This window comes from Ambystoma mexicanum, chromosome 10, assembly GCF_040938575.1.
Source record: "Ambystoma mexicanum isolate Mex_15411 chromosome 10, UKY_AmexF1_1, whole genome shotgun sequence".
NCBI lineage: Eukaryota > Metazoa > Chordata > Amphibia > Caudata > Ambystomatidae > Ambystoma > Ambystoma mexicanum.
In genome coordinates, this window is record NC_090932.1 from 1,071,379,869 (window position 1) to 1,071,402,479 (window position 22,611).

Consider the following 22,611-nt stretch of genomic DNA (forward strand, 5'->3'; position numbering starts at 1 on the left):
CCTCAACCCACAACCAGAAACCCAAACGCGGGGCAACACAAATAAACAGTTAACTTTTTAACATAATGGTCTGCCGACCCAAGGTCCGGTGGGCCAAACGCGACACCGCCGCGGTGTCCGTTCAAGGCAGTTCGTGGGCCCGGGGCCTCCTGCGTCCGTACCCTGAATCGTCTCTCACCTCATGATTTTCTCTCCTTCCAATCGAACGTCATTTTCATGAGTCAGTGTGATTTTCCGGGTTCATCGACGGGTGTCTGGTTTTCCGAAACTTTCGGGCCCCCTTGACCTTAGATTTCCCACTGTGATTTCCTGGGCCGTCGGGACCCCTAGGGGGGTCCCGTGGTCCTCCCTCCTGGGCGCCCGAATGGCCCGCCTGGTCGTTCACCAGATCGTCCGTGGCTCTTCGTATGTCCTCCTCCGACACCAGGTGGTGTTTCTCACCTAGCCACTCAAACTCCAAATAGAAGGGGTGACCCCACCGATATCGGACTCCTTTTCCCTGCAACCATCTTGTGAGTGTGCCGCATTTCCTCCTCATTGACAGGGTTAGGGCCGAGAGGTCTTGGAAGATGGATACCTTTGAATCACCGTACTGTATGGTGCCAAGATGTCTCGCCTTTTCCAGGATTCTGATCTTGTCCCTGTAGTAGTGCAGCCGAACCAGAACCGAGCGTGGGCCTCTGCCTCCCCCCCCCGCTCGGTGCACCCTGTCGAAGTTGGTCGCCCCCACGTCTTCCGTTCCCAGGGCGATCCTCACGATATCGTGCACTTTGCCTTCAAGTCCTTGTACGGATTCGCCCTCAGATTCCATCAGGCCAAAGATTCGAAGGTTGTTCCTCCTCTCCCTATTTTCCATGTCGTCAACCTTGAACCGAAGCTCTTCCTCGCGCCTTTCCATGTCTCGGAGTCTCATGTCCATTTGGGTTTCGAGGAGTGTCGCCGAAAGTTGGTTATTCTCGACGCCCTCCACGCGGTCTTCTAGGGTGGCGACCTTGGTGGTGAGGTCGGCCAGTTTGGCCCCCATGTCTGTCCTCATACCTCGTATCTCCTCCAGAATCGTTTGGATGTTGTTCTGGATAGCCCCCAGATCCGGGGGTGGGACGGTGGGGCTACCGGCGGCCATGGTCCTTTCTTTGGGAACAAACTGATATTTCAGCAAGTTCTCTCTCCAGTTCATGAGGGGTTCGTGTCGGCCAGTTTACGACGGACGCCGCCTTTCTCCGGGTCAGGCCGGGCCTCGGGCACCAGAGGCGCCGGGCGTGCGTTCCCTGTGTGGGTGGACGGTTTTCTTCAAGTCGGAGGATGCCCAGGGGAGGAAGCGCCGCGGGCTCACCCTCTCGGGCCTATTCGTGGGCGGCGCGGCTCGTGCTGTCTCCTGCGCCACTCCGCGCCAGGTCGTGGGGGAGGGGCAGCCGATATCGCCTTGGTCCGTGTAACTCCGCACCGGAGCGTCGGATCGGAACCAAAGTTGGACCCAGGTGGGGGCCACAGGCTTCCACGTCTTTTGGGGGGGGTCGCGTAGTATATGGGACCCTCGTTTCGCCGATAAATCGTGATTCACCCGGGGCTGGGTGCGGAGCTCGACGTTCAGGCGTCCATCCTGCCCGCGCCCCCTGGTGGCCTCCTCCATGTTTACTTTTAACAAAAAATGTGATATGCTTCCATTATTTTTCATTAGTTATAAAAGTGATTAGTTATTGTCAATTGGATTAAAATCACTGTATACCACCCACACCCCTTCTCCCCCCGGGCTATTTCAGTCATACCACCTCCAATGACGGTAATGTAAAAGGTTTTTTAACAGTGTTGTCAGCCTTTTTCAGCAACAATGTGAAGGGAGAAATGGATTATGTACAGTAGTGGCTCATAACAGTATTGTTGATTTTCTTTATGCACAAAGGGTTCTGGCCCTTGTATGCATTATATGTGTAAGGTGGTGAGAGGAGGCAATCCGAGGTGCTCACCTTTTTTCCCCCGCAACATGGCCGTTTGTAAAAACATTTTTCACTCTATTGAAAGAAAGCACCGGTTGTTCCGTTCTATAGACTAAAAAGAAAGATTTAAAAAATGGGGCCAGTTTGTATTTTGTACCGCCACCTTCAAGGTGGAGGTAAAAATAGGTGGATTGTCTGAAAAACGCCTGCTTGAAATACCACTGCTGGTATTCCCATGGAATTGGAATTGCTTGGTTCCCGGCAGGGGGCGTGGCAGCCCCTCACCCAATGAGGAGGCTCGAAATGGGACAATCCCCTCTCCGAGCCTCCATGTGGCTGTAGGCTGCCATCGTCCCCGGCTGGGGATTCAGGTAAGTGTTTTGTCCCTCTCCCCCACCCCACGCTCCAAACAATCCCCACCCTGCCCTCCCAACCCCACTTACCTTCTTTTTGGTCCTTTTTCGGGAGCAAACACTCTGGGAACACTTCTGTCCCCAGCGCGTCCGCTCCCAATGACCGCCATGGAAAGGGAAAACAGACTCAGTTTTCCCTTCCCAGTGGGCATTTTTCAAATTCTTTTTTCTGTTCCAAAACGCTGCAGCGTTTCGGAACACAAAAACAATACTATTAGTACCACGGTCTTGCGGGCTGGGGTACTAATAGCAATAAGCCCCTCATTGTGGGGGCATTACTGAGTCAGGTAATGCCCCAGGGCCTTCTTGAAGGCCCTCACTTTGCTTGGGTCTGTACCTATAGGCCCCGGGGTGGAGGGACGTGGCTATAGAGCCATGGAATAGAATGTGATTTCGGGTGCTCCTGCCAATACACCACAATCCTGATGAAAAGTTATGATTATGAAAGACGACGACGTGTCATATGGAACAAGCAGCCACACTAACGAATGAGGAACAAGGTGATCATGTTTTTAAGGCGATCCCAAACACAGCCGGGGCAAAGTGAGTATTGCAACACCCTATTGGCAAAAAAGAAAGATGGCAACTGGACTCAAACAAGGGGTCGGGCCGACGAGCTACAAGAGAGAAGGGTAGCCGTGGCACAGAGGTGGATGGATTGACCTCGGCTGACTTGCAGGACCGAATCAGAAGGAGGTGAAAAGCAGACCGTCAGATCGGCGCAGTGACAGTGGGCATGGGAACCCCTGAAGAGGCTGGTACACAAACGAAAAAAATAATGCCTCTGCGCCGGAGCTCCCGACACCGATGCGCTCCATGAGGAGTAGCAAGAAGGAGTAATACTGGGGGCCCTGCGACACCATCGAGCCAGCGGGGGGCTCAGAAGACACGTTCAAAATGAGAGGGATGGCTGCCGGCACATCTAGCGGTTATTTATAACAGTGTAACAAGGGTCAAAAAGGAGGGTACGCAATCAACGGAAGCTCAAAGTTAGAGAATGCAGACTGCTGCGTGGTAGGGCCCGACAGAGAACGTTGGATTGGCTGTGCTGGATACTTTGTAGCAAGATACCGAAGCAGGCTAGAGCGAGGCACGGACCGGGCTTCCCGAATGAGTGAAACTGATTAAACAAACGAAAAGCAGCTGATACTCTTTAAGTGTGCAGCAATATGGATCCCGTAACTACCCAGAGGGCTTCCCGCACATGAGGAAGGCCAGCAGCATCCGGACAACAAGGTGAGCTGGTACAGAGGTGGAATGTGGCAGAACTAGTCGGTGCAGAAGTCCTTGAGAGGAGCACCAGGCCCCATAAGTAAGCGGAGAAGATAACATAGCTGGTGAAACACAAGCTCCCCAGGCGCAAGACAGCCCCAATCTGAAAGTGATATATTATTAGACCCGTTCGTGCAAGACACTGGGTGCTAACTGTAGGAAACACCGAGTATGACAGGGTGGCACATGCTGAGACACATTACATTTGTAGCAGGTACTGGGACAGAACAAACAGAGGACTGCAGGGGAGTGTGAGATACTGCGCATATTGATGGGCATATAAGACAGAAATACTGCCATCGGACACCATGGGCACCCAGTGAAGCGCTTGCAAACAGGTTGGCGACACCACGGGAGTCGAAGACTTAAAACGACAGAAGGGGTCCCAGTCGCGGTCTGAACTTAGGGAAGACACCAGAGAAAATAGACGGCTTAGTAACGAGCACAGGCCCCCGGAGGACACATGTACATAGAGTACTGCAAGAGACTACAGTAGAAAAACACCCAACAGAGTACCACAAGTACCACATCGGTCCTGGCAGAAGACGGTGACACAGAGCAAAAGGGCGCAACAATGGCATCCAAGACAAATAAGGGCAAGGGGAAGCAGTCATCGATCGATGCGTTTGCCAAGCCTGCGCAAACGGCAGACAGCGTGAAGACAACAGTGCGAGAGATGCAAAGTTAGGAGGCTCCAGGAAGAAGTGATCAATGGATACTAGAGGCCATAACTGAACTGAAGTCAGCACTGGAATTCAAAATCGATGCAATAAGGATGTCAGATCATTAACAGAATGCACAGGAGTTCTAGAGGTGAAAGCTAACAGCGAGAACTCTCAGGAATTCTCCATACTGCAACAGCAAGTGCAGAATCTTGAAAAACAGAGCAAAAGAAGCGGAAGCTCGGGCACGAAGAGATAATGTACGGATCGTTGGGCTCCCGGAAGGTGAAGAAGGCTCAAACCCGACAGACGTCATTGAAAACATGGTGCTGCAGGAAATAGTAGTTGAGGCACTCACCCAAGGGTTCACAGTGGAAAGGGCGGACAGGGCTCTAACAAGATAACTGCCGCCCGTAGCCCCACCTCGGCCGATAATAGCCAATATGCTAAATTACAAGGACAGGGAGAAAATTCTAGAACACTTTCGAAAAGGAGGAACGATCTGCCGGGCTTCGGCATATCCTGACTATACTTTCCTGGTCCAAAAGCAGAGGATGACCTATGTGGCAGTCAAGAGGAGGCTATGAACAGCTAGTGTTAAATACATGTTGTTGCATCCGGAGAAAATGAAGGTCCTACATAAAGACTGTGCAGTCTTTTTCGAGACCCTGGAAGACGTGAACAAGTGGATGGAAGCAATGCATATGCCGATAGAGAAGGAAGATCAGGTGGGAGGTTGATGTGTGATAAGTGAACCTGTGTTGTTTAAATAATGCACACTTGAGCTGTACAGTATCCATTGCGTAATTATCCAATATTGTCACACAGGTCAGAAAAGCATATGCTGATCTCACAATTAGCTAAATGCAGGACCACCGGTGCCGAGCTGGCAAGAACAGCGCCAAGGAATCAAACGAAGACCCACACTAGCTTAGATAGGTTAGGATACTAGTAGTTCAGCATTCTCCTGCTGCACTCCGAATACTGGCATCAGAGCCGATATAAGAGTGAGATGCTGGGATGGCTGAGCTTCAGATTTGAAGCTGGGCAAATCTTGGGAATGGTTGGGAAGGGGTGTGGGGAGGGAGTTTGGGGTTGTTAAAGGGAAGTTGGCCAACAGTTATGCACAGAGAAGGGATAGCGAATATGACATGGGATGAATGGGGGCTGGAACCACTGGAGAAGATGGCTGAACTTAAAATAGCAACCTGGAATGTTAGAGGCCTGAACAGCTGTATTGATATGATAGGTTATTTATAACGTGCTTAATACCCAGAGGTTTCTAAGCGCGGACCCGGGGATCGAACCTGTGGTGCTCCGTGTCGTCTTGCTTTCAAGGCAAGCACATTGCCCCTGAGATATCCTCCCGAGGAACCGGGTAATGGAATACTTGAGAAGGCAGAACATTTAAATAGCTCTCCTGCAAAAAACTCATCTGACTAAAGATAGACAGGATACCTTGGCATGGAAACCGGGGGCGGGGTGACCTTGGGCTCAACATACTCCGCATATGCTAGAGGGTCCTAATATGGGTGGCACCGTCTGTCCCATTCAAGGCCCTCCAGACCTTTCAGGACACAGACAGTAGGATGGTAGTAAATAAGGAAATATGTGTCATTAATACGTGTGACCCAAATAATGACACACAAGCCTATTTTGATCTCTATATCCCAAGATAGGTACGCATAGAGATTGCGCGTTGGTGTGGGGGGGGAGATTTTAATTGCACATTGGACCCGCAAGGGATAGATCGGATGGTAAATTCGTACACCCAGCCCCCTCAGCTAAAGCGTTAAACACATTGTTGCGTGCATTCTAGTTAGCTGATGTATGGAGAACAATGTACCCGCAGGACAGAATATACTCTCACTACTCTGCACCAACACATTTTTATACAAGGCTAGACTATGTGTTTGTGGATGCTGGGAAGGTTCATACAGGCTGAATATAAAGCACTGTCCTTTCAGATCACGCCCTTTGTTGGTCATGTGGCAGGTCCTCCCCCCCCACCGCCGAACCAGGATCCCGATGTGGAGACTTAGGATTGAGAAACTTAGAGATATAGTGTTCTGGGAACATCTGAGAAAAGAAGTGAAAGAATATTTTGAGTACAACACGGGCAGTGTGGAATCTGCGGGGACACTATGGGAGGCCTTTAAAATAGTGGTGAGGGGAGCAGCCATAGCAAAGTCCAAAGGGATGCAAGATGTTATTTTTTAGGTAGGATTTACAAAAGGCAGAACGGACACTGGAAGTCATAAAGCAGGCAAGAAATAGGTCCCTAGAGGAAGCAGAAGAGGTGTCCCGCCTACAAAAACAATGTTGGGAACACTGGAACAGGTTAAGTATATTGAGCTATAGGAAATATGTTGAGAGACAACACGCAGAGGGAGACAAGCCAGGGCGATTGCTATCCTGGCTTTATAAGAGCGAGACTAAATGGGATACAATTAGAGCAATTATGGGAACTGATGGCAGGTTGCACGAGACCCAAGAAGAGGTGAACACATGTTTTTATGACTATTATAAACAATTGTATGAGGAAACTTCCAAGTGCGATATGTCAGAGGTACCAGAAGCATTGTCCGAGATCAACCTCCCCAAGTTACACACAGAGGAAAGAGACAAACTAGAGTTACCCATCACAATAGAAGAACGGAAGTGTGTGATAAAAGAACTACTAACCGGCAAAGTCCTGTGAGCGGATGGGATTCCCGGTGAATTTTATAAAGAATACAGGATAGAAATACTTGCTCCACTGCTAGCAATGTTGAACAAGGCGTTGGAAACGGGCAGGCTGCCCGGGTCCTTAATAGAATCGATAATTGTCCCCCTTCTTACACCAAATAAGCCAGATACCGACTGTGGCTTGTACAGGCCCCTTTTGCTACTGAACTAAGATGGGAAGATTCTCACAGCAGTAATGGCACATAGCCTTAAACCGGTAATAGCCAAGATTATACATCTGAATCAGACAGGATATGTCGCACACAGAAATATCAGCAATAACCTGAGAAGATTACATCATATTATAGATTACACCCAAGGAGAAACAAAGGAAGTCGCAGTGGCGTCACTAGATGCAGTCAAGGCGTTTGACTCGGTCAGATGGCCTTGGCTGTTAGTGGTGCTGGAAAGGTTTGGTATTGGGCCCACATACATCAAATGGGTGCGTTTGCTGTATAATGAGCCAATAGCAAGGGTCAAAATGGGCACAATTATTTCAGAACAGTGGCGGCTGAGCAAGGGCACGAGGCACGGATGTCCGTGGTCCCCGATGCTTTTCATTTTGGCGTTGGAGACATTATCGGTTTATTTACGGGAGGAATATGGGGAGGCGGGCATCGGCACTCCGGGTGGGAGGCATTTGATCTCATTATATGCTGATGATATGTTCCTGCACTTGCAGCACCCAGAGACGAATTTGCAATACATCCTAGATGTGATGGAGCGATATGCTGCACTGTCAGGCATAACAATCAACCCACAGAAGTCGAGTATGTTCCCGTTGGGGGGATACGCTGGGAGGCCCAGGCGCACGCTGCTAGTGTTACCAATTAAGTGGAAAATAGATATATTTCGGTACCTAGGGGTGGATATTTACCACAGCCCTAACACAGAGCACATGCAGAACACGGTGAGGGCAGTGAACAAAATTGAAAACTCCATGTCCTTTTGGGCCAGATTGCCGTTGACCATGATGGGTCAAGCGGCATTTCTGAAAATGGTGGTGTTACTGAGACTCCTTCATTATTTTACAAATGTTCCGTTTGCAATACCGAAAGTGTTTTTTTGGAAATTGCATAGTATATGCAGGAGCTTCTTATGGCATAATTCGAGGTGCACAGTGGCATTGTGGAAGCTCCAGAATCCGTATGAACAAGAGGGAATAAAAAAGTGCCCAATTTCGAAGTATACTTTGTGGCTAGCCAGTTGCAATTCGTGGACAAATGGCTGTCAGATGAACAGACACCTGAATCACGGTTATTACGAGAAGAAAGTACTCTGTTCTTTCTGAACAAAATGATATGGATAACCGATCTACGTGCAACCCGCTCGCCCTCGATGTTGAGAATGGGGTGCGTAATGTGGCACAGGGCCGGTCGATTGCTAGAGGACACGACACCGTATTCCCTGCAGATCCCGCTGGATACACTGGATGGGGTGGAGGAATAAGTGCGATTAAATGTGAGGAAATACTGGGAACCTAAGGGGGTAGCGACAGTGGGAGATGTGTTAAAGGAGGGGTTGCGCAAGGATTTTGGAGAACTGACAAGGGACACAGGGGTGCACCGGGGCAGCACCTCACAGATTCCTGCCTCCTGAGAAGTCTAAGACGCAGATGGCCGAAGACTTAGGCTCCCTTGCAATTGAATGAGACTATAGAGACATTTTATGATATGTTGGAAGGAGGACACAAAGTCTCACAGATATACGAGCTAATTATGTCCAAGATAGGAAAGGAGTTAGAGCAGAAAAGAGAGGATTGGGAAGCAGACTTACAAGAACCTATGTCAGACACAATGTGGAGCCGAGTTATGGTGTATCACAAAAAGGTGTTGAGAAATGCACGACTACAACGGATCCAAATTGTATGTGACCCATAGAGCGTACCTGACCCAGAACAGAATAGCTAAATTCAGCCTGGCAGAAACACACTCGTACCCGAAGTGCGGAAAGATAAACACAGATTTTGTCCATAGGTTTTGGGCCTGCACAGAGATTAGTAGATTCTGGGGAGAGGCAGTACAAACATTAGCAAAGGCAGATATTACCCTGTATATCGAAAGCCCCATAGCCTGTATGCTAGGGGGCTTTAGTAGGCCCAAAAGGGCTAGACATGTGAGTAAGCTTAAGGATTTGGCATATATACTAGCGAAATGCAGAATAGCGATGGGATGGAAAGCACACACGAGACCAGTAGTGCAAGTGTGGTGGAAGGACCTGTAAAAAAACAAACAAAGGCAGAGACTGTAGTGTGGCCGGAAGCGGCAAGTTGGGACATGGAACAAGGGCAGGGGGGTAGACGCTTGGAGACAATTGATAGAGGAATTGGCTACTTCTGAACAGGGCGCTAAAGACTTAGTGGCGATTCCAGTACATGAGAATACCACACAGGGTGGTCGACAAGGAATGAAGGAAGGAGGAAGTATGCTATTGGGTGCGGTGATGGCTGGGAATGGGAGGGAGCTGTTGGGGGGGTATGTTGGAAGTAAACAGACAAAAGTTGATGTGCAATGCGGCATGTATGTGTATGCCAGTCTGTGAGATATCATTGTTAAAGAAAATAATAAAAATTGTTAAAATAAATATATATATGGGCCCCGGGGCATTACCTGACACGGTAATGCCCCTGCGGCTCGGGGTTTATTGCTTAATTAGTACTTTTCCTATCTCTCTGTCACTTTGTTTCCTGGAAGAATGTCTAGTAACCTCAGTCTTTTTGGGATGTACGTTTGGTTTAGGTCCCTTAGGGCATAGCTTGTGAAGGGTGACCAAGTCCTGGTAAACTGTTTATCGTTGCCATTTACTACTGCTTTTAATTTTCCATGCTAAAGACCTCCCATATCTTATAGAACCATTGAATGTCGAATGGGTCCTCTTTTCCGCCCATTGTTGTATCATTTTGCATGCAATAATATGCTGGTACCTAGAGCGCCTAGCCTCCCCCTTAATCACATCTCCCCTGGTGGTGGTATGCTCAAAAGGGTTTGGGCTGGGTCCATTGGGATTGGTATCCGTATCATTTCACTAATTCATGATTTTATCTATTGCCAGAAGTCCCTGACACGCGGGCATCCCCATCATATTTGTATTGTTGTCCCCTTCCTTCCGCATTCTCTCCAGCATTCGGCTGACCTTTGCGGTTGCATACTATTCAACCTCTGTGCGGTCTAGTGCCATCTGTTTATTACTTTATATTGCAGTTTCTGGCTCTGAACACTCCTGTGGTTCTTGAAACTATCTTTTATTGCTGTCCCCCATTCTTCCTCATTACATTTCCTACAAATGTCTCCTTCCCGTGTATCTCTCGGCCCTACTTGAGCTTGGTTCTCTCTGTTCGCCAGTAATTTGTAGATGGCCGATTCGAAGCCTTTGTGTTGCAGGTGCTTAAAAGGGATTGGCAGGTGGTTATCGATCTCGTGGCACCCTCTTTTATATCTTGCTTTGTTGCCCAATGCCTTATCTGTCGGTATGCGTGTAAGTCTGTGTTTGGGAGTCCAAAGTCTCAGCAGCACTCCACAAAGGATTTAATGTTGTGCCCAAGAACTAGGTCATCTAGTGTCACTGCAGACAGCACTCACCCTCTATCCCCTCTTCTAAATCTTTTGTGTTCTATTCCCAAAGGGAAGGCTGGGTTCCTAAAATATTGACATTAGCAGAGAGGGCCATGGGGCGAGGCTACCTTGTTTATTGATTGTAACCCAGACTTCTAATGTACATTTCCTGATTGGATTCTTTCCTGTATGGGTCTTTTGCCATGCATGCTCATGTTTGACTTTGAGAAAAAACCCAGACCCTCCTGGTTAAGCAATGGCTCTGCTCTACCAATGAATTCTCTAGCTTTGCCACCTCTTTACAATATTTTAAAACTATAGATCAGATGAGATAGGAGGAAATGTAGTCTGCTGTCGAATTACAAACTGTAACACATGGAAAACTGGGCTCAAATCACATCTTTCCAATTCCATCAATTATATTATTGTGGTGAAATAATTTTACTATGTTTGGTAAGAAGGATCATTTCCAGGTGTCAGGACCTCTGAAAAATATGTTGCATAAAAGGAAATTGATATCAATAATGTCTTGAGAATGTGTGAGGCAGGGAGAGGTTGGTTTTGATATTACTTGTTCTGCGAGTTGGCCTGCTGCTTGCGGGCTTGGGCCATTGCACTATGGATATTTGCAAGCTGTATGGTTGCACACCCCAATGTAAAGAATTTGGCAAACATTTAGAAATCTATAGATAGTAAACTTGGGTGCAGGGGAGGTAACTCTACCCTGACACGGAGTAGGACACATACAAAAAGACATACAGATGGTGTCCGAAAAGACTCGCACACTCCCGTCCCCTACGCACCTTTGTCCTGAATAACAGCCAATATGATGTATATAAAACGTCAATGTATATGTATTGACAACTTAAACAGTTAGTAAACAACAATTGTACAGAGACGCTTCTTTTGTTCAATTCTTCTTTTATGTTTCAAAGTACTAAGCACAACACGTTTCGGGATATACAATTCCCTTCATCAGGTGCAGATCAATGAATCTAGAAAGTGACAAGTTTGAAAATGAATACTGATGGAACTCAATTAGAGAGTGAACATATTAGTCATGACAATTAGTCTTTTGATGGTTCTATTTCATTAATACATGAGTAAGCCATTGGCAACAATCAGGTGAGTAATTGGAAGGGTCCACGGATATTCAATGTTTAATGTTCCACAGAGTATATCAATTGATATAGCAGTAACAGCATATTGTTGAACAATTCATCCAAAGTAGTTAAAACATAGGGTGTGAGGATAGCTAAGAGGATAGATAGAAGGAAGTCCTGTGCATGTTAAAATGCAACAAAAAAAATGTTAACCAAATAACCTGTGCATATAAGTGTGTATGGAACAGGGTACATAACATAAGTACCTTAGCAAAGTTCTATGTGCTGTGTAACAGTCGAAAGAAAGTGGCTCTGTACGAGTCCTGTACAGAGCCAATCAATGGAGAAGATTAGAAGAGATATTGTTATAAAAGTTGAGAGCAGGATATAACCATGTGAAGGTTCAGTGAAAAAAGAGAGAAAGTCCCCTATTCAGATGGCAGTGGAAAAGGAAAACGTAAATTCAGAGGGAGCCTGTTTTGTGTCTCATTGTAACACTGTCAGGTGGCGAAATCAGAGTATCGCCATCGCATTAAGCGAGAGGAACGCTGTAACAATGAAATACAGGCGTAAATAGCACTTAGTTATGCTTATAGAAGCCACAAACTAGATTAAAGCTAAATGCAACAATACGGGACAATCAACTTACTTGCTCCTTAAACAGAACGGGCAATGTATGAATTACCGAGGGAGACGCGATCGGGACGCGGTCGTGGTTTTTAGTAATGTAAGTATGGAAACAGGGTGAGCGACTAGAGAAAGGACTTGCAAGTGTCGGGTGAACAAAGAAAGAGGACTATAAATCATATTATCAGTACAGTGTTCTAAAGGCCGAAATAGAGCTGACTCGTTTCATGGGGTTAATGTGAGGACTAAAAATAGATGTATTAACAATATGGGTGCTGTTGAGGCCAATCAGATTTAAAAACAAGTCATAATTCAACAGTTGAAAAATGACTGTGGAGTGCAAAATAGTTTTTTAGATCTGTAAAGGAGGCCCCAGACATGACCTGCACCCCTGCCCCTCATTTTGAGCTACCAGGAGGGTACTCACCAAGGTATGTGACATATGAGGAGCAAGCAAACCGACAGAGAGCCGCACTGGGACTCTGCCCTGTGTACATAAGAAGATCCATACCGGTTGAAGCAACCATAACTCGACAAACCTGGGCATCACGGTACCCTATCAGACAGCCATACCAGCCGCTGATACGAAATGAGGAATACCTACACACAGTTCACGAAGAGACCCCAAAAGCTGTAATGGAAGGCCAGTGGAAATAACACAAGGGCCTGAACTGACTCATGAATGAGCAAAAGTGGCTTTTGAAGACAAGCACGTCAGTGCAAGTAGCTACGAAAATAAATGTAATGTACGCAAAGAAGAGACAATGTTAAAATGTAAGGAAATCATGCTATAAGACAAGATGGAAGCAACCGTCCTGTTAAACGTGTGTAAATAGGCTTGGAACGCAAGATGCTAAGAAATCGATAGTGCTTGCAATGCTCAGTAGAAGATACAGCGGCAAGCACCAATCATATATCTACCTCAATAAGGCACATTATAAAAGTACGACTCCATTTTGTAAAAGCAGAAAGGTACCCAGGCGGCCAGAGGCTTGCCAGGCCAAGTTTCGAAACCCAGCCAAAGACAGGAGAAGGAGCGGAATCGAAACTCAGCAAAGAGAGACTCGTGCTTAGGAAATCGAGGTCAACCAGAGAAGGGGAGGAGAGCATGAGCTCACAAAACTCCAACCATACCAGCCCGTCTGTGAAGGTCAAGATAAGAGAGGCCCATGCAGGTGGCTAGGCTGATACAGAATTAAATGCACTAAAGGCTAGAAACTGAAGCAGATTCACGGTGAACCAACACGTGACCAGCCAGGCGCGAAGAGGTACCACCGCCTGATGTCATCCATAACCGAGGATGCCATAACTTTTCCTGATAAGCCCTAAAACACTGATTGATGGAAAGGAGGAAGGGTGAATCTTGGGGCACTAGGCACCTGGGTGTCTATTCTGCATGCTGCTAATTAAAGTGGAGATTTATGTTTAGGGGTGTAACTTACCCAATCACAATGGACCATGTAATCTAGGGTCCTATAGACACTGTAACCAATGAGATGTCGTACTTGTAGTGACGTCTATCACGTGTGATGTAGAGGGATGGGCGTAGACGCCCACCAGATAAGAGTTATCCAATCCACATGCTTTATTTCTATATACAGATATAGCACCTATACTTAAGTTACCTTTCCTAACTGATTATATTGCATGATGATTTTTTATAGAAATGAGACGTCAGTGATGACGATTTTTGCCTATAAGAATTGCTGTTCTACCAAAGTTCGTGGAAGTCGGAGCGAGACCGATGATCGCACTACAGCTGAGATCAAATGATTCCCATTTGTTTCCCTGTTTGATGTATGTATCATTAAATGGACTTCCCTTTGCCAAACTACTGAGTCCTCGTTATTGAGCCGTGTCGGAGTAAGTGAATCCTGCACCCCCTGTCCTCACATGGTGCAGCTATCTTGTCTTACAAGTTCTAGAGGGTGAGTGCTGACCTATGGACCAGTCAGTGATTTCCTCCCCTCTTGGACAGATCTATGGACAGAACCATGAAAAAACATTTATTTTGTAATTCTAAGTTGCAGATGGCTTACTGAAAATTAACAATGTTCAAAATCTCATATGACACAATGTTCTACTTAGTGATTAAATGGGAAATGAACCCCAAAATATATCCAATATATGACGATTTTTGCCTATAAGAATTGCTGTTCTACCAAAGTTCGTGGAAGTCAGAGCGAGACCGGTGATCGCACTACAGCTGATTCCCATTTGTTTCCCTGTTTGATGTATGTATCATTAAACGGACTTCCCTTTGCCAAACTACTGAGTCCTCGTTATTGACTCGTGTCGGAGTAAATGAATCCTGCACCCCCGGTCCTCACACGGTGCAGCTATCTTGTCTTACAAGTTCTAGAGGGTGAGTGCTGACCTATGGGCCCGTCAGTGATTTTCTCCCCTCTTGGACAGATCTATGGACAGAACCATGAAAAAACATTTATTTTGTAATTCTAAGTTGCAGATGGCTTACTGAAAATTAACAATGTTCAAAATCTCATATGACACAATGTTCTACTTAGTGATTAAATGGGAAATGAACCCCAAAATATATCCAATATATGACGATTTTTGCCTATAAGAATTGCTGTTCTACCAAAGTTCGTGGAAGTCAGAGCGAGACCGGTGATCGCACTACAGCTGATTCCCATTTGTTTCCCTGTTTGATGTATGTATCATCAAACGGACTTCCCTTTGCCAAACTACTGAGTCCTCGTTATTGACTCGTGTCGGAGTAAATGAATCCTGCACCCCCGGTCCTCACACGGTGCAGCTATCTTGTCTTACAAGTTCTAGAGGGTGAGTGCTGACCTATGGGCCCGTCAGTGATTTCCTCCCATCTTCGACACTTGGTAGCGTGAGGATGGTTACGGGTATCGATTAGAGATTATCGATTGATGTAGTGTAAGACACCCTTAGACCGAAGGCACAAAGTAACTCTGGGCCTTCGGTAAGATCACGAGTCCTTTCGCCATTCCGGCTGAGTAGACTGAGAAGCTTCCCGTGGACAATGATAGAGTAAAAAATCTCAAAAAATCTGCAGTGGGTCTGAAGTAACCCGCCTTTCTAAGCATAACCCTTCTCATTCCCACGGGCAGCGGATCGGCAAAAACCTTAAAAGCAGGAAGAGGAAGGGGCGGTGATCCCGAAGTTCCAGAGAGGAAACGATGCGATCGGTGAGTAAAGCAATAAAACTCATTACTTTGGCAAATGTCATGTAGGCATTAGAGCCAGTAAGGGAAAGGTAACGGAGGGTGGTGGAGAAACAATAAAATAGTTAGAAGTAGAGAAGACTGTATATATACAGGGGATAATGACTCGAGCATAAGAAATAAAAACATAAAGAATATCAGAGGGGCACCTGAAGTAAAAACGTAAAGAATATCAGGGGGGTACCTGAAGTAAAAACGTAAGGAATACCAGGGGGGCACCTGAGCAAAAACATAAAGATTCTGTCACTGCCCAAGGCTCCTTTCCCAGGGATCTCCTCACCTGGGTCTTTACTGTGGCTGAGTACCTTCTGCCTCCTTCTCCGATCCTTTGGAGGTTTCTCTTCTTCTTCTTCCTTCTTTAGAGATCCTTTACCCTTCTTACGTTCAAAGAGATAGGGACGGTCTCCTCCCGAGGCCACTTTGACCGTTAATAGAACAAACAGTCAAGTGAACCCTGGGGAGCCTGCTCCTTCAAACAGGGAAAAAGCCTGATTGGCAGAAAAAACCCTGTGTAGCTGCAGATGACGATGGCCGGTTGAAGGTCCAGAGGCAGGTAAGGACTTTCTACTATGATCTTGGTTGTATCTCCAAAGGCTAGCGGAGCTTTCTGGAGGAAGGAGCCCAGGAAGGAGAGGTAAGGAAGAGTCGCTGTAGAGGACCTCCGCAATACACACGGAAGCTGGCCAGGAAGAGTAAGCATGGGAAAAGTACTCCCGGAAAAACAGGTAAGATCAGAGAGAACGAGAAGTCAGAACGAGGGAGAGCACAAGAGAGAATGAGAGAGAGAGAGTGAGAGAGCGCGAGTGAGTCTGAGTGAGAGAGAGTGAGAGAGCGCGAGTGAGTCTGAGTGAGAGAGAGTGAGAGAGCGCGAGTGAGTCTGAATGAGAGAGAATGAGAGAGAGAGGGCGAATGAGTTTGAGTGCGAGAGGGTGAGAGAGCGAGAGAACGGAAATGTAGTGAACGTTTCCCCGAGCGGATGGGAGCCGACAAGTCGGAACCCCGCCGCCAGGGAAGGCAGGTCTGCGGCAGCTCGAAGCCGATAATAGAAGCAGCACTAGACAAAGCCGGAAATAACACGTAAACAAAGTGATATGTAAGGAAGGCAATGGAAGCGAACCGCAAACAGGCGAGAAGGAAAGGGCAGCAGCGTAAGTATAAGCAGCAAGGGGAAATGCTGAAAACGGGAGGAATCCAAGGAAGGCACTGGTATGGATCAAAACGAAAGTCAGCAAAGCGAGTTGCAACGCGACTCGCGGGGGGCGTGGCTTCCCTATATGCCCGTAGCAAAAAAAGGCTAGACCGCTAACAGACAAGCGGTAGAGTCCTAACAGTGCCTCCATCTTGCCCATAGCTTCCATGGCCGCATCGTTGTGACAGTATGCCCTCTCCCTATCCCTTCTCCTCCAGGTTTACCTGGGTGAAGGCGATGGAACAGTCTAAGTAGACGTGGGGCGTGAATGTTACGTCTGGGTTCCCAAGATCGTTCTGCAGCGGAGTACCCTTTCCAGTGGACCAAATACTGTACGATGCCATGTCTGTAGCGGGAATCCACCAGCCTCTCCACCTCATACTCTTCAGGGTCAGGATCCTCGATCCTTGAGGAGGAGAGTCCACGACGACACATGGGATCGGGATGATAAGTCTTCAGAAGAGAGGTATGAAATACAGGGTGAATCTTCTTCAGACTAGGTGGTAGTCGTAAGCGAAAGGCGACAGGGTTAACCTGAGACAAAATAGGGAATGGACCTATGAATCGGGCCGAGAATTTCCCTGGGTGAACCCAACGTGGAAGATATTTGGTTGACAACCTTAGTTCCTACTGTCAACCTGGGATTAGGTGATCTCTTCTTATCAGCGTATTTCTTGTAGCGAATCCTACTAGCCTCCAATTTCTGCACTGCCTCCTTTTGGATGGAACGAAGCTCATGAAGGCGTTGATCAACCGAGGGCACTGTAGTCAGAGGTACCCCAAAAAGAGGTATGTGTCTCGGATGATACCCATAGGTAAAGAAGAAGGGACTACACCCTGTAGCGGAATGTTGGGTATTGTTGTAGGTGAATTCGGCCAATTCTAGATAAGACTGCCACATGTCCTGTTCCTGATGACAGAAACAGCGGAGATATTGATCGAGGGTGGCATTTAAACGTTCTGTTTGGCCGTTACTCTGGGGATGGTACCCCGAAGATAAAGCTCTCTTTATTTCCAACGAGCTACATAACGCTGACCAAAATCGTGAGGTGAATTGAGTCCCTCTATCAGACACAATGGTCCGGGGCAGGCCATGTAATCTCACCACATCTCTCAGAAATACTTCGGCAGCAGCCGGAGCAGAAGGCAGACCAGGCAAGGGAGAGAAATGTGCCATCTTGCTCAGGGTGTCTACAGTCACCATGATAGGTGTGTACCCCTTAGAAGGGGGAAGTTCTACAATAAAATCAGTAGAGATATGTTCCCAGGGTTGAGACGGTAGAGGTTTCTGTTGGAGCAGGCCTAAAGGTCGGTGTGTGGTTTGCTTGTTGGCGGCACATACTGGACAACCCGTCACATATGCCCTAATGTCCTTTGACAAAGTCGGCCACCAGAAATATCTAGAAGCCAAATGTAGAGTTGCCTCTTGGCCCTTATGCCCTGCCGAAGGAAGGTCGTGGCACCAGTACAGGGCTTGAGTTTGAAGTTCCTTAGTCGGTAGAAACAGTGCGCCCTGATGAAAGTATAACATACCCTTTTTAACCAGGAGTGGTTGATACTCCGATAACACTTCGGAACGACATGTAGCAACCTCTACATCATGCAAGAAGGAGCTAATCATTCCCAGGATTCTCTTGCCCACAAGTATTTCATCCTGGCCCTGATTCTCTTGGTACTCCAGGCTCCGAGAAAGAGCATCTGCTAAGGCATTGTCCTTTCCGGGAAGGTAAGTTATTTCAAAATCAAATTGGGAAAAGAAATAGGCCCAACGAGGATGTCGGGAGTTCCGACACTCCATCTGCTGTAAAACCTTCAAATTTCGGTGGTCTGTACGGACCAGAAAAGGATGGGCAGCTCCCTGTAATAAATGTCTCCATTCAATGCAGGCCTGGCGGATTGCTAGTAGTTCTCATTCCAAAACTGAGTAGTTCCTTTCACTTGGTGTAAGCGACCTAGAATAATATGCAACCGGATGTTCCATTCCATCCTTGCCAACCTGCAGGAGGGCGGCTCCAATTGCTCCTCCTGAGGCGTCTGTCTCGACCACAAAGGGGAGAGATTGGTTTGGTTGCACTAGAATGGGAGCAGTCGTGAAGGCTTTCTTAAGTAACTGGAAGGCTTGGTCGGCTTCATAATCCCATTCAAACTTCTGACCCTTCTTAAGAAGACGAGTGATGGGCAATACTATGTCAGAGAAATTAGAGATGAATCGTCTGTAAAAGTTGGACAGGCCCAGAAACCTCTGTATCTCCTTGGGACTCTTTGGAGTAGGCCATCTGAGGACTGCCCGTAGCTTTTCGGGATCCATCTGTACCCCTTCCTTTGAGAGGATGAACCCTAAATATGACACTGACGCAGCCTCGAAGACGCACTTCTCTGGCTTAACCAGGAACTGATTATCCCATAACCTTTGGAGGACCTGAGTGACATGCCTTCGATGTTCAGAAAGGGAAGAAGAAAAGACCAGGATATCGTCCAGATAGACCACTACCGAGGCACATAACAAATCCGAAAAAATCTTATCAACAAAATGCTGGAATACAGCAGGGGCGTTCACCAGACCAAAGGGCATGACTCTATATTCAAAATGTCCCAGAGGAGTCCGAAAGGCGGTCTTCCACTCATCCCCCTTCCTGATTCTCAGCAAGTGATAGGCTCCCCGGAGATCTAGTTTGGTGAAGATTGAAGCTCCTTCAACCGCCTCAAGTACCTCCTTTATAAGGGGCATCGGATATCTATCTCGAATCGTCAAGCTGTTCAATCCCCGGTAATCTATACATGGCCTGAGTTCAGAGGTGCCCTTCTTGGGAATGAAGAACATTGAGGTCCCTGCTGGAGAATGAGATTCTTGTATCAAGCCATTTTGTAGATTGGCGTCTAGATATTCTTTCAGTGCCCTTCTTTCCGGGAGGGACATCGGATACATACGCCCAAAAGGAACCGATGCTTCAGGCTTCAGATCGATCGCACAGTCCTCTGCTCGATGAGGGGGTAGAGTACGGGGTAGTTTATCTTCAAAAATCTCGGTGTACTGCTGGTAATACGGAGGAATCGTCTGAACAACAGCCGAGGAGGTTGGAATTGCGACTCCCCTCCCCTCAACAGGAGATGCCTGGGGTAGACACGAAGCCGAGCAGAACGGCGACAAAAAGCTGACAGTGTTGGCTGACCAGTCAATTCTGGGATTATGTTTGTGTAACCACGGTATGCCCAGGATGACCGGGAAGTGTGCAGCTCTAATAACATCAAAGGTAATCTGTTCTTGGTGCTGAAATAAAGATATGGTGGCTGGACCGGTCTCCTGGGTGATGGGTCCGGATGAGAGAGGTGCTCCGTCAACCCCCTCTACTGGCAAAGGACAATTCTTTTGATGTAGGGGAATAGCTTGTTCTTGCGCCCACTGAATATCAATAAAGTTTCCTGCGGCACCGCAGTCCAACATAGCCAAGGTATCTAATGACGCGAGTGAATCAAAAGTGAGATGAACAGTAAATACCATAAGTCTATGGTCCTCTTCCGACTCATTCTGTAGTCTGGAATTGCAGGGATCTTTCAGCTCCGCCCGGTTCCTTACCCTGCTCAAGACCGGGGAGATGCGTTTCCCGAACGTCTCGGGGGTACCTCAGGGCAACTCCGAAGCAAATGCTTCGAGGATCCGCAGTGCATACACAGACCCTGATCTCTGCGTCTTCTTCGTTCCTCAGGAGTCAACGGACCTCTAGTTGTTCCAATTTGCATAGGCTCTTCTGTCTGTGGTCTGGTAGGGGTATTTGCCGTTGGGTTTCCTACAGACTGATGAAGTCTAAACCTCCTTCTTTCAGACCTTCGCTCGTGTAATCTGTATTCCAACTGCAGAGACATCGTGACCAAATCCTGGAAGGCAGCAGGGCGTGCCATCCGAGCAAGCTCGTCCTTGAGTTCATCATGTAAGCCACGTCGGAAGAGGGTCTGCTGTACAGAATCCGGCCACCCTGCCTCTGTCGCCAATTTCATAAATGTGGAAGCATAAGTCTGGACATCCTGGTTTCCTTGACGGAGATCTAGGAGGGCTTCGTAGGAAGAATATTGGACCTCCGGTCTTTCAAACCTGGTACGCATCAATTGAGTGAACTGAGTGTAGTTATTAACCGCGGGATTTGCCTGGGCTATCAGTGGAGTAGCCCAAGCCAAGGCATTACCCGCAAGGTTGGAGACCAGAAACCCTACTCTGGCTCTGTCAAGTTCATAAGCCTTAGGTCGAAACGTAAAGTATATCATACAGGCATCCAAAAATTATTTCAAGAGTTGAGGACTGCTTTCATATTTCCCAAAGGAGAATGTCAGTGGTGGTAAATCGCCACGGAAATCTTCTCGAGCCGCTACCTGTTGACGTAGGTTGATATTCTCTGTTCTGAGGTTCTGAACCTCTGCCTGAAGGCCTTGAATAGCTGTCACCATCTCCTGGTATTGCTCCAAGGAGGCCATAGTAGCTGTTAGGCGTTGCAAACTGTCACTGCCCAAGGCTCCTTTCCCAGGGATCTCCTCACCTGGGTCTTTACTGTGGCTGAGTACCTTCTGCCTCCTTCTCCGATCCTTTGGAGGTTTCTCTTCTTCTTCTTCCTTCTTTAGAGATCCTTTACCCTTCTTACGTTCAAAGAGATAGGGACGGTCTCCTCCCGAGGCCACTTTGACCGTTAATAGAACAAACAGTCAAGTGAACCCTGGGGAGCCCGCTCCTTCAAACAGGGAAAAAGCCTGATTGGCAGAAAAAACCCTGTGTAGCTGCAGATGACGATGGCCGGTTGAAGGTCCAGAGGCAGGTAAGGACTTTCTACTATGATCTTGGTTGTATCTCCAAAGGCTAGCGGAGCTTTCTGGAGGAAGGAGCCCAGGAAGGAGAGGTAAGGAAGAGTCGCTGTAGAGGACCTCCGCAATACACACGGAAGCTGGCCAGGAAGAGTAAGCATGGGAAAAGTACTCCCGGAGAAACAGGTAAGATCAGAGAGAACGAGAAGTCAGAACGAGGGAGAGCACAAGAGAGAATGAGAGAGAGAGAGTGAGAGCGCGCGAGTGAGTCTGAGTGAGAGAGAGTGAGAGAGCGCGAGTGAGTCTGAGTGAGAGAGAGTGAGAGAGCGCGAGTGAGTCTGAATGAGAGAGAATGAGAGAGAGAGGGCGAATGAGTTTGAGTGCGAGAGGGTGAGAGAGCGAGAGAACGGAAATGTAGTGAACGTTTCCCCGAGCGGATGGGAGCCAACAAGCCTGAACCCCGCCGCCAGGGAAGGCAGGTCTGCGGCAGCTCGAAGCCGATAATAGAAGCAGCACTAGACAAAGCCGGAAATAACACGTAAACAAAGTGATATGTAAGGAAGGCAATGGAAGCGAACCGCAAACAGGCGAGAAGGAAAGGGCAGCAGCGTAAGTATAAGCAGCAAGGGGAAATGCTGAAAACGGGAGGAATCCAAGGAAGGCACTGGTACGGATCAAAATGAAAGTCAGCAAAGCGAGTTGCAACGCGACTCGCGGGGGGCGTGGCTTCCCTATATGCCCGTAGCAAAAAAAGGCTAGACCGCTAACAGACAAGCGGTAGAGTCCTAATAGCGCCTCCATCTTGCCCATAGCTTCCATGGCCGCATCGTTGTGACAGATTCGCCTTGTTCCTGTGCTTTAAAGAGTGGTCAGAAGGAACGTGAACCCAGAGCCCACAGAGGGGGGACATTTAGGCTATGATAACGTTTAAAGACGTAATTAAGGGGGTTCGTTCAAATCCCATGGTGGGGTAGTGATTAGAAGGCAGGTATATGTATGACCAGCTGGCGTCCGTCTAGTCTGTCTAGTCTGTCGTCTATGTCCTGTGTATGTCACATGTGAAATTACTGTACTGATGATTGATTGCAATGTATTTTGCTTTACGCGATTTCGTAACTGAGAGGGAATCGCCT